We start from the raw sequence: 12837 nt of genomic DNA, 5'->3' as shown, positions 1-12837 counted from the left end.
CCATGTCTTTCTTGAAATACAGAGTCCAGAACAGCCCCCACTGCTCAAGATCAGGATGCATGGAGGTCTTATATACTGCTAAAATGGCACCCTCTTTCTAATTCTAAATATTTTTGCCAGAGATGCCCAACATTTATTTTGGCTGCAGATGCATAAGCCCATTTATAGGGTAAAAAATGACAAGTCCAGAATCTCCTTCCTAATCTGCAACTGCAGTCTGAGCTCTGAGTTCAGCATCACGTAGGAATGAGCTAGATTATTTTCCTGAAAAATATTACCTTACATGTCTCTACACTGAAGTTCATCTGACACTTTTCTGCCCAACCACTTTGTTTTGTGGGATCCTTCTGAACTTCCTTGCCATCAGAACAGCATTTGACCACCCAAGAAAAGTCAGAATCATCCTCAGATTTCACAGTTCAGTCACTTCTCCAGGTCATCCATGAAGATGCTGAATAAAACTAGTCCCAGGAGCAATCCCTGGGCTATCCTTTGAGGAGAGCCTCATTGCTCTCTACAGCTTCCTGAGGAGGAGAAGAGGAGAGGGAGGTGCTGAGCTCTTCTCCCTAGGATCCACTGATGAGGTACGTGGCAATGGTTCAAAGCTGTGCCAGAGCAGGTTTAGACCAGACATTAGGATGTATTTTTTTACCAAGATGGTGGTCAAACACTGGAACAGCTTCCTAGAGAGGTGGTCAGTGACCCCCAATGCTGTCAGTGTTTAAGAAACGTTTGGACAATGACCTTAAAAACACGCTTTAACTTGGTCAGCCCTGAACTAGTCAGTTGGATGAGATGATCATTGCAGGTCACTTCCAACTATTCTATTCTATTCTATTCTATTCTATTCTATTCTATTCTATTCTATTCTATTCTATTCTATGCTATGCTATGCTATGCTATGCTATGCTATGCTATGCTATGCTATGCTATGCTATGCTATTCTGTTCCGTTCCGTTCCATCCTCACTGCTTATTCTTCTGCACCCTGAGAAGCATCCCATGCACCCTACCCTTTTCTTCTCATCCTTTTCTCAGCTTTCATTCCATAAAAGGAGCTTTCCTCCAACCCTGTATCAACTTAATTCCTTCAATAACTTCTGGTGAGGAACCTCTCAATGGCTTTTTGGAAGACCAAATATGTTAAGTCACCTGGTTGCCTCTCCTGTACTTATTGAGACCCTCACAGGACCCAGCATGGCAATGACACAGGATTTCTCTTTACAGAATTTACGCCAATTCAACAGACTGTTGTTCACATACTCATCAGTCTTACTTTTTAATATAGAAACCACTCTCTTACCACACATAGAAGACAGGCTTACTGATTATTTTTTATAGCATGAAGGTTACACTGGCAGCAGTGCTCTGGAACAGAGACAGTAATGACGGGTTATACAGCTTGGCCAGAAGTTTGCAGTTCCCCATTTGAATTTCTTCAGGACTTGCAGGCAAATGTTATGCACTCCTAGTGACTTATTAACATTCAAAGTATCTGCCTGGTCTTACTTCAAACTAAGCTGTTTCCTCTGACCAATCTACTGCAAATACAGCATCAGGAGAGGAAATCTCCCCACAAAACAAGGCATGCCTCTCCTCGAAGGTGGAAGAATCAACTGTATCCCAAGGCTTCTCTCCAGACAGACGTAAAATAAAGGAGTTTTAAAGCTTCTTGAACTCACTGGAAGAAAGATTTGAGGTCTGATGTCTTGGCCATATCCATCACTCGAGATTAATTCTCTTGACTTTCCCAGAAGCATGGCTGCCAGCATGGCTGTTGCTGCATCTGCAAAGTGATACTAATGAACGGCAGATGCAAGAAATCAAGGTGGGTGCAGAAAAATATAACATGTGGAAACTGGACCCAAGTGACACTAGGGGGTGATACTAAACTAAGGACAAGTACATTCATTGTATAGATTCATTTAGCTGCTCTGAAATTCAGTTCCATAGAAATTATCTGTTATATCTAAGACCTTCAAGCCTTCATTTTTCTTAACTGGAGACCTTCCAGAGTCTGAGCTCTACAGCTTTCCGTGTCACTGTGGTCCAATGATCCATCTCTGGTATAAAATGACATTAAGTGAATACCTAGATATATGGATGGCTGAGGACCTGGGACAAAAATCAATAGGGTGCAGACATGCAAATATGCAAGCAGAATCAAAAGAGGTAGAAAAATCTCCTTAACTTGATGAGATGTTATTGGATGGATATGCATGGTGGGAGTAGGGATTTCACCTTCAACATCCCTGCTACCACAATTCTTCTCTGCAGAAAAATGAGGTAGGACAATTGTGGCTGCCTTGAGGCAGACCCTGATCCCTGCTAGCCTGGGTTTACCTTCATGACATCCTACCCTGTCTACTGCTGTGGTCTCTGGATATATTTCAGTTTGCATAGCTCATCCAGGGAACTGACCTCTGAGGGATGATCTACAGACATGACACAAGCTATAGGATGCCTAGTTGTGCTCCATCCCTAGGGGAGCTCAGATACAGATTAAGTCTTCTAGAGAGGATATTTCATCAGACTGTGATCACATGAAAACAGGCTTCACTCATGGGAGGTTCAGAGTCCTCTCTCATCAGAGAGTCAGAGAGAGCTATTGGTGCAGAGATGTTAGCAGGGATTGTTCCAGACATGAAAGGAACTAATCCTCCGGACTGACCCTGATCTACCTTGCCTTTATACCCTGTCATAGCTGGTGGCTCCACCAGTTTTCAGCAACCTCATATACATGGTATAACATTCCCACACTTTGTGGAGAGGCCTTTCTCTCCTAATCCTCAGTTTTGAACCACTGAGGGATACGTCCAGGATAAACACATTCATCCTATTGTGTCCTAAAACATTCAAGTTGTCATCTTGTTCATGTTACCATGTAATGGAAAGTTCTCTCTAATGATTTTTCCTTACCAGGGAGCTCAGATATTAAGATTATCTTTTCAAAGAAGTAGTCTGTAGTTTTGGCTCCTTGCATTGGACAGCCCAAGACTAAGCATCAAAGCTGCCATCAAGTCACAGTGCATACTAGACACAAAGACAGCAAACAATGCTCCGCATTTCTCAGATTCAGCCCTTGATGGTTCCTAGCTGGTCCCCAAAACTCTGCTTGTAGTTAGAGATCTGAACATCAGAGATGTCATGTGAATCAGTAGCATATTACTATTTCTGACATGTGGCAGTGCAAACAGAAAGCTGTGGAAGGACGTACTGAACAGGTCTGGAAAACTCCTGAGTAGGCTTGGCCAGTAGGAGTGGACATACCAAGATGATAAACCAAAATGTATTATCCAACCCACGCAAAACAGGAAACAGAAAAAGAGTTTTGGCCTTGAGTAACACCTTGTTCTTTTGTACCTCCATCAGTTCATAGTAACTCCACCAACTGCAACAGAATTGTTCCAATTTGCAGCACATTTTGACTCAAATAACACTTGTATTCCAACGGAGATAAGTTCAAGAATTATTCCAACAAAATTATGTGTAGTATGAACAGAAACTAGGCCTAGAATAATAATAAAAAACGAAACCAACACAAAAGAGTAAGAACTTGAATCATTTTTCAAAATTATTATTTTATTACCTGGACATATCTAAAGACTTTTACTTGTTAAATGGGGGGGGGGACCATGGATGTCCACAGACTTTCTAAAACCACAAATGCCAGTAATTTCTGGATGAACCTAGAGTATCCAAAGTGACTGTGTATCATTGTCTAACAGTCTAGATTCCTGAGATAAGTGACACTGCTGCTCTTTACCATTGTGCACGTTTAGTTCAGTACCTGCTCACTTCAGCTGAAAAATCTTGTGGCACGGCTGAGCTAGCAGAGATCACATGCCCGCACTACAGGAAGCTGGTCTTCCCATGTGGGCACATCTATATAGGTTCACTTAAGTCATCAATATTAGCATCAGTATTTTGCTCAGATGAAATTCAAAGTGCTTGTCTCCACAGCCACTGACCCAGACTCATGAACGTGGCCAGCTGTCAGCAATAAAACCAGGAGACTAAATAGATATCTTTCTCCACTAGGAAAGATGCAGATCAAAGTCTCTTCCATATTGGCCATGTAAACTCCTTGAAAACTATCCATCTCTTGGGGTCCCTGCACTATACTGTGCTATTCCTTCAGAGGAGGAAATGGCAGATCATTTGCGAGGATCTGGCTGGAGCATGAATTAGGTGCCTCTGTGCAATGTTGCCCAGTGGCTCTCAGCCACAGCTTGGAAAGCTGAAAGCTCTCCAGCCAATGCATTATTTTCTTCCAGTGATCTCATGTTTAAAGCATCAGTTCCTTAGTCTTAGGCTCTCCCACAGGGTCAGTAAATTCCACATTCAAATAAGATTTTAATTCCTTGGTGAGTGACAAGCTGGAATGGCAATTTGAGCCCTAATCCCACTCTTGAGTGGTGAATGGAGCATCTCATCATTAGTACATCAGACAGATGATATCAAAGATATCATGGGAATAGCAAACACCAGCAATCTGAGCCAGCTGGAAAATTATAATTCTTGGGATGGTCCCCTCTCCACACCATCAGCCTGTAGGGATCTTTGCTGAACCCTCCCCACCTCCCTCCTACTGGTATAGCATGAAACTGTACAGGCATCTTTCTCTTCCAGCTCTTTTTCTTCCTTCAGACCCACCATTCCCCAGTTTGCCTGGGGGAAAAAAGGAATTAATATTTAAAACTTGTTCCACTTTATGCATTGCTGTTTTATTTCCTTCTCTTTTGAATTGCTTTCTAGCTCCTCATCTTTCTGCTGAAATATCTTGACATGTTCCTTTTCAAACACTTTGCATGTACCACTTGACTTCAGCCCAGCAGAATAAGTACATTTGGAAAGGCAGTGAAATTAGGACTCAGCAAGAGAAGGGGGTGGGTGGGGTGAGATCCCAGAAAAATCCCCGATGACCATTTTTCCCCAAGATGCTTTTGTCCTACTAAGGATTAACTTCCATCATCCCATAAACTTCACTTCATGCTTCCTGCCATTATCCCAGGTTCAGCAATTTTTGGGAATTTAACTTTGCACTTTGGAACAAGATCTACAAATCACCCAGCAACAGCCATGAAGCAACACAGGACCACCTGTCTCTTACAGTGCCATTGCTCACAGCGTGATGGAGAAAGGCTTAGTGACAGTGAGGCATATTTATCTCAGATCTCTAGGGCATCTGGAAATAGAAATGTCCCCTGCCTTGTCTCTCCAGTGCTGACTCACTGCCTCTCCTTTGAAGCAGATCTCCCTTTATCTCTCTCCACAGAGAGAGTGTACCTCCACTTAGGACTGCTGGCTTTTTGCTCCTCTCCAACCAAGGTACCTCTGCTAATGTTATCTATGGTTCAGCCAGGGTTGATTCTTGTCCCATGAAGTCAGGGAGATGGGGAGAAGGCATGGGATACCCATGACTTTCAGGAAGCACCATCACTGTCAGCATCTTTCCCCACGCAGACACCCCACTTCTGCACGTCCTGACCTACCACCTCTTATGCCTTTCACTTGCCTATTTGTTTTTTCATATCTCTGTCCTCGCAGAAAGACAAGACATTCAACAGATCCTTGGCAAGCAAAAAAATATCTGCACTGGTAAGATGTACCTGGACTAGTGAAGGTTATCTTCAAAGGTCAGCCCCAGGTCTCTTCTTCTCTTGTTCACAGTCTCTTTTCCTTCTCATTGAGGTCCTTGAATTCCTTAATTTTCCCGCAACTCTGATTTTTAGCAACCAGTGCCACTCTCTGCTCACTTCAGTGCCCATCTCCTACACCTTTCCTTTTCACAGCCAACCATATGCTCCCTCTTCATCCCACCTGGTAACTCTTCACTCTTGGCCTGTTCCAGTTTCATCAAAGACTCCTTGTGCCTCCTTCTTTCCTGCCCTACACGAAAGACCCTAAAGTTGTGCCATTTCTTCCTATTCTGTGGTCTCTGCTGCTCTGCTTGTAGTCACTTGCCATAGGTGGGTGCTTGCAGATATTTAGTCTTCAAAAAGTGAGAAAAAAAGTGAGAGTGGGATGTTATACAGACAGATATTTAAGGCTGGGCCTCAGGATTATGCGCACTCTAGCTGTGTTGCCAGCCACTGCAGAACAAGCCCAGTCCCACTTGGAAGGCCTGTGGCTATGAATAATGATTTCAAGCTGACATACGCTGCTAAGATTGTTTAATTAAAGCACCCTTCTGACAAAGCTATGCAGCTTTAGCCTGGCTCAGGCTGCGAGTGGAACAAGTTCATGGCTGCTTGCAACAGCCTTGACAAAGCCAAACACAACAGTGTTGCCCTCTGCCTCGGTGTTATGCATCAGGATGCATCAGGAATACACCTGAGCAGGAGGTGAGCTCTGCTTTGCCTTACCCTGTGGAGCCATAAGTTGATTTACCCTATAATGGATAACAGACACAAGTGAGCCTACCCCCTTTAATTTTGCCCCAGGTTATCTCTGTGTTTCTGAGAAAGAAAAAATCTAAGCAAAGTCAGAGTTAAACCAGATGGGTTAGCAAAACAGGGAAAAGCTGGGACAATAACAAGCACTCATTCTATTCAAAACATCTGAAGGGATCACCTTACCTTGCTCTGCCCACCTACCCCAAGCTGCTAGCTGCTGCACACAGCTACTCGCAGCAACAGTCCTACTGACAGGGAGAGTTTTCACAGCTCACTGCTCTCTAAAGCAACATCAGAGAGCACTACAAAGTAGAGTGTTTGCAAATACATACAACAACATGCAAACTATCCCCTCCCCTTGCATCTCCTGCCTGCAAACACCAGTGCCTAAAAATGACCTTCAGCTTTTTGCTCAGCAGTCAGAGGAATTAATAATGTTTTGTCTTTACTGAAGGACATGGGGGTTTTACTTGTGGTTAGCCACCCATCTGAGGTATCTTGGCAACTTTCTTGATTTTCTAAGGATTCTGGAAAAAAAGAAAGAACCTTAAAGGAAATTTTTGACAATCTCTAAACTCAACACCTGGAAGAAAAACTAAAGAACTGTTTAATAGAGCAGCTGGAATTATTTGCAATCCCCTTAACAAATAACATTACCATAGCTTTGCTGAAGTCCATGGCAAACTACCAGCCCAGATGCAAAATTTCCTCACCAGCTCTTAATATAGCAGTGGCAGGAAGGGAAGGAAAGAAAACGTATTGCCACAGGTGCCACCATCTGCTCCAAGAGACTGAAAGGGAAACTTTGTTTTGGAGCTTTATTAGCCCATTCCACTCCTTGCTTTCTGAAATTCAGCATTCTGTTATTTGTTGGACTTTGATATGCTTCAGTGCCAAAGATGAGAAACAGGCAAATAAGTAAAATGTGCTGAGGGAGGGAGGTTTCTGAAGGCATGAAGAGGAGGTAGGCACCAAATTCCCATCACTCTTCCCATGGGAGCTTTGCAACAAAGTACCCGTTGTGGATCTACCTTTAATTTTATGTATCATCTTAAATTAAATTAAGATGGATTGCTTTGTGTCCCTTTGACAAACCTACCTACCTGAGAAATGGTCCCCTCACTACACCTTTCTAGAAGCTAGGCTACCACTCACTGCCTGCACCTTGAAGTGTCATTAGTTAAAGGTACGAAGTCCAGTTTGATTAAAACCTCACCTACCGTGAGGTAGGCTGCAGTCTAACTACAGTCCTAAATAACAATCTTAGTATGCCTGTGGATGTGGCCAAAATGAGTTACAACAAGGCCCTCAGGTGGACTGAAGCTGAATCTATGGGTGTGGTCACCTCTACCATGTCTTCCATCAATTCCTCAAGTTCCATCAAGTTCAACTTCTAATTGGTGCTCTAGCCCTAAAGCCTCACTAATCCAGCGTAGCAATCATTCAGCTTCCTCCCTAGGGCCTGCTCTGGAGAAGGCAAAGACAAAAAACCCTTCCAAGACCTAGCAGCACAGTTCCTTGGAGCCAGAGGCTGCAGCTGAGGGAATAGAACTGGTCCTCACACTAGTACAGATGGTGCTGTGCAGAGGGACATACTTTTAAAGCAAGTGCACAGTGTTTTATAATATACCATAAAGTATAGATGCCATCATGCCTGTAGGCCAGAAAATATTCGATTTTTTTTATACTGACTGAGTGCACATTATGGGAATACTGGCACTGCTATGTATGCATGTGCATGTATAGGGCAGGGGGTGGAATGCTTTTCTTTGTCCTTGCTGACTGTGGCCTGTACACTGAAAGCCCATTCCTGTTTGGAGTTAAGGAGTCAAAAAACTGAGAAAAATGATTAAGGTAAAACAAACAAACAAACAAACAAACAAACAAAACCAAGCAACCAATAGATGCATAAATGCTAACTTGACAGAGAGGAATGCAGTAAACAGTAAATGGAGTAGAGTTGAAGAGTCATCTTGTAGCCATAAAGATTAAACCAAAATTGTTGCCATAAAGGTTAAACTGAAAACCCATAACAGAGCTCCCATTCAGTGTGTAAAAAAAAGCAAGCAAATGAAGAAGCACTAAAAGTTAAGTCTGTGTAGTATTAAACTGATCAAAGATAACATGCTACCAAAATATTTGTGCCAGAGAGCAGAAATCAGAACCTGGAATTCAAGTTTCGAGAACGCAGATTCAAGCCGTGGTTTAGTATTTTCTTTTATATAAAAGACCTCAATCTTCTTGTGAAGAGGAGATTATCAGCAGTGGAAAGGATATGTGTTCTTGCTCTTTAGGACTCTCAACTCCACTATGTTCTCTTGTCATATCTATCTCCAGTCCATGAGGTTTTCCTCTGGGAGACCTCTTTTGCTTTAGTCCATGCAAACTTCTTGACTCAGACATCAAGGATCCCTTGTGTGCAGGCCATGAGCATTCCTCCATATAACATATTTCTCAGTGTCCAAAATCCCAGTCTACAAAAAGTAACATTAGGAGTCTTCTAGGTTATCTCTTCCATTTCATCCACGTACAGGGTCTCAGTTCCCCATATCCCCGGAGTTACCCTCAGCCCATTCCCTCTTCCCTCCTACTGGCCTGCATCTCAGTTGCCCCCCACAAATCTTTCGTCCACTTCCCTCCTGTCTCCTATGACAACCCCTACACAAGCGGTTCAGGCTTTCTGTGTGCTGACCAGCCAGCCAGCAACCTAAGTAATACAAAGAACTGATGACTCCATGCCACATTATTTTGCTCAGTGCAGTGAGTCTGTCTCCTCTGTGCTGTCCAGATTTCCTAGAAACACTGAAGAACTAAATAGCACCGAGGATTTCGTTGTTATGTCAAATTTATTTTGAATTGACCAAAGGGCTTTAAAGTTAATAGGAAAGATCTGACAAGACAGCACAATGCCCATGGGAGCAAAAGCATCTGCATGAGGTCCCCTGATCAGGCCTTACATGTTTACTATGTCTACCTCAGTGATTTTATGCAGCTGATTTACCTTATATCAGGGCCGCTAGGTTCGGTAGGATTCAGCATTACAAACCCAAGTTTATAATGTCTGACCTATAGGTCTATATATCAGTGCTCTCTAGACACAAAGGATACTCTCAAATGTGAGTTTTGAGAATGTGTGTGTGTTTTTTAGTAAAGTAAATGTTAACGCTGGCAAAATTTTGAGTTTTTCATCTTAGATGCTGTATTTCTACAACAACAAATACATAATGAAATTCAATACCTGTCCTACAACAAGTCACTCTGAATCCTTCAAGGACAATGAATTTTGACAAAATACTCCTCTGTTTCACAGTCTTACCCTGTCTCAAGAGAAATTTGGCAAAGCTTAGCCCAATTCCCTGAGACATCTGTTCATTCACATAAAAAACAAAGCTGGAATGGTTTGCCAGCCAAGATACTACCTTCTGAGAAACCAAGGCTCTTTTATTTAAAACCCATCTGAGACAATAGTTGTAGGGAGTTTAATTTCATCGTCTCTGTCTGTTCTCATAGCAACCCTGATAAATTGGGCATGAATCCATAGCTGGGAACTGAATTCACACTTTACAGACTATCTGAACCACATACCCACATTGCTTTCTTTCGAGCAGGTTTGCGCGTTGTTATCTTCTCATTACTGCTCAGACACACACATCAGACATGCCTGCACCAGTGAATGGAGGTGTCTTCAGTTCACCCACTGAAACCATTTCTCTTCTGTATGCTGAGTCCAGAAACATGTCAGGGCTGGCAGGAAGCACAGAAGTCACCATCCAGCCCTTCCGTTTGTCACTGGGAAGCCGCACAGATCCAGCCCAAGGGCAGGACTGGGGAGGGCATCATGGTAGTTCTCATCTCCAATGTGGAGGACTATTTTTACCAGCATGACTCATGGCAACAATTGCCCTACAGATCTTCAGAGGCTTTCCCTGTGCTGGCTGGACCCACTAAAAACAGGCTCCTCAATCCTGACATCAAACAGCAAGAAGATGGGAACACGATGTGCAGTGCCCAAATCAGAGGACAATGCACTAATCACTGACCGAGGGCATAAGCCAAGGAACAAGGGAAGATTTTGCACTTTCACCTCAGAGGTCTGCATGAAATCTTTTTGAGAGACAGGACAGTTTCTTTAATATTAACTCAGTGTGGTACAGGGACAACTATCTTTTCAGGGGAGATACGCAGTCCATTGCAGGAGGAAGTGGAAGGAGTAGTGTGAACAAAAGGTTTGAGATGGAGGGATGGCTGAAGAACAACCGGGGACGTGGGACCTGAGGTGGGACCCACCTGATAGGAAACTCTGAATCAGAGGCACTGTGGAGTTCAAAGACACATGTGCTGCTGCAGCTCCACCTCAGACTACTTAGGGCTGACCTGGCACATGCCCCCACCTAAGAGGGAGCCAGAGGGAAGGTGACTGCAGGAGGGAGCTGCCAGGCATGGCTGGCAAAGGCAACTGCAAAAAGAAAAATATTGTAGGGCAACGGAAACAATGGCTGCACCTTGAAGGGCAATATTCTGTGAAAGCTGAGAGCTCCCTGAGCTCACATGTATTTCAGTGAGAAACTGGGCTGTGTTTAGTATGATATTTTAGCCACATCTATTCCCCTAGCATCACAGATGAAGGCAAGACCTCACCACATAATTACTGTGAATTACACCGAGATGACCAAAGGAGCTGAAACACAAGTTATATTCCCCTAGTCACTAGGGACAGGCTGTGCCTTACCAATCCTGATATCCAATTAAATCACAGTAGAGAGAAACCTGATAATATTGGAAGGATTTGTGGAGGCGAGGAAGTAATGTTGTCATCCAGGTTGGTTTAGATTCAACTCTGAATGAGGGGCAGAGGGTAGGGCAACTGCCTGAGACCATGCGAGACGACAGGATTGCATTGAGGTGATTGTGAACAGATGCGATGAACTTTCTTGAAAAAAAAAGGAAGGAGCAGCACCAGAAACTCAGCTGGTCCTGGGGATTCTGATGAAAATACTGGGAGGGAGAAAGTAGTCAAGGACACCGGTGCTTAGTGAAAGAGATGTCATTAAACGTCGCACAATCCTAACATGGAGGAAAGGCAGACAGCATAGCAAGAGACCATTGCAGTTGCATCAAGATGTCTGCAAGTGTTTCAGAATCAAACGGGAGGCTTACAAAGGGAGGAAATATAGGCATAAGGCTGAGGACAAGAGTAAAGAAACAACACACCCCCATAGAAAGGCTAAGGCAGCAGCATAGCTTTCAATAGCTTTCATGCTATCAAGAAGCACAGAATTAGAACTAAAAGTATTTGTAAATGCATCAAAAATGAGAGAAGGACAAAAGGAAAGTGTTGGCTATTAGCAGGAAGGGGAACAAATACCATAAAGTCTGGTAAAGACTGAAGTGCCCAGAGCTGTTTGGTTCAGTCTTCACAAAAGTTAATTTTAATCACGATCTTAATGAAATTAATTTTATAGCAGAAACAGGAGTACCGGGGGAGGGAAAAAAAAAAAAACAAACAACAGATGTGGACAGGTTTGAAATTCACATCAGGGAGTTTAAGCACATCTGTGAACCATAAGCCATGATGTCTCTGACTGCACCGGCACAGTGTGATGTCCCCTGGGACTGGAAGAGAACAAAAACAGAGGCCAGCTTTTCTGTGGAAGAAAGGAAGGCACTGGTAGCACTTTTACATGACTGGTAATGCCTGAAAGATATGAAAACAGATTACCCAGAAGACAGTTGATAGACATGGAGTCTATCATACATAGACTAATATAATAAGATGCTAAAGGAAATAACAAGGTAACAGCCAGCAAGAAATTCCTGCCCTCCTGAGCTCTCCCCCTGCTAGACCAGTCTGGAAATGGAAGAAGAAGGATTGGAAGTCTTCGCTCGTATTTTCTTTCTATGCTCTGCATATGTCTGATGGCAGTCTCCTATTCCTACTTTGTTCTTTCTCTTCTCAGTTTTCCTGCTCTTCACAGTCTCTTTTGTGTCCTACCCTCTTCCCACTTGTTCATGTCCTCCTTCTCTGGTCCTGCACATTCCTCTAAATCTCCTCACTTCAGTCATGGTTCCCAACCTCTGGCAGCCCCCTTTCAGCCTGCAAATATTCCTTCCCATTGTCCTTCCCCTTCCCTCTTTCTAGCTCTGTTTTTATGAATTCTGAAGAGGATATTCTGTTTCCAAGAATACGTCCCAGCCTTCAAAACCAGAACTATATTTACCTCAAAGCTAAAAATCATGGAGCTGAAAATCTCACAGCTCAACAACTCTAAACATGGCTTTTAAGAGAGCATTTCTCAAGCGTGGGCAGTTTCAATGATTTTTTATCATTGATATACATGTTATATATATATATATATATATTTTATATATATATATATATTTTTTATATATATATATATATATATATATACACATATATTGATATATATGACCAGTGTCAG

The sequence above is a fragment of the Athene cunicularia genome (assembly GCF_003259725.1).
Source record: "Athene cunicularia isolate RWA chromosome 2 unlocalized genomic scaffold, athCun1 chr2_part1, whole genome shotgun sequence".
NCBI lineage: Eukaryota > Metazoa > Chordata > Aves > Strigiformes > Strigidae > Athene > Athene cunicularia.
This window is presented reverse-complemented; position numbering follows the sequence as displayed.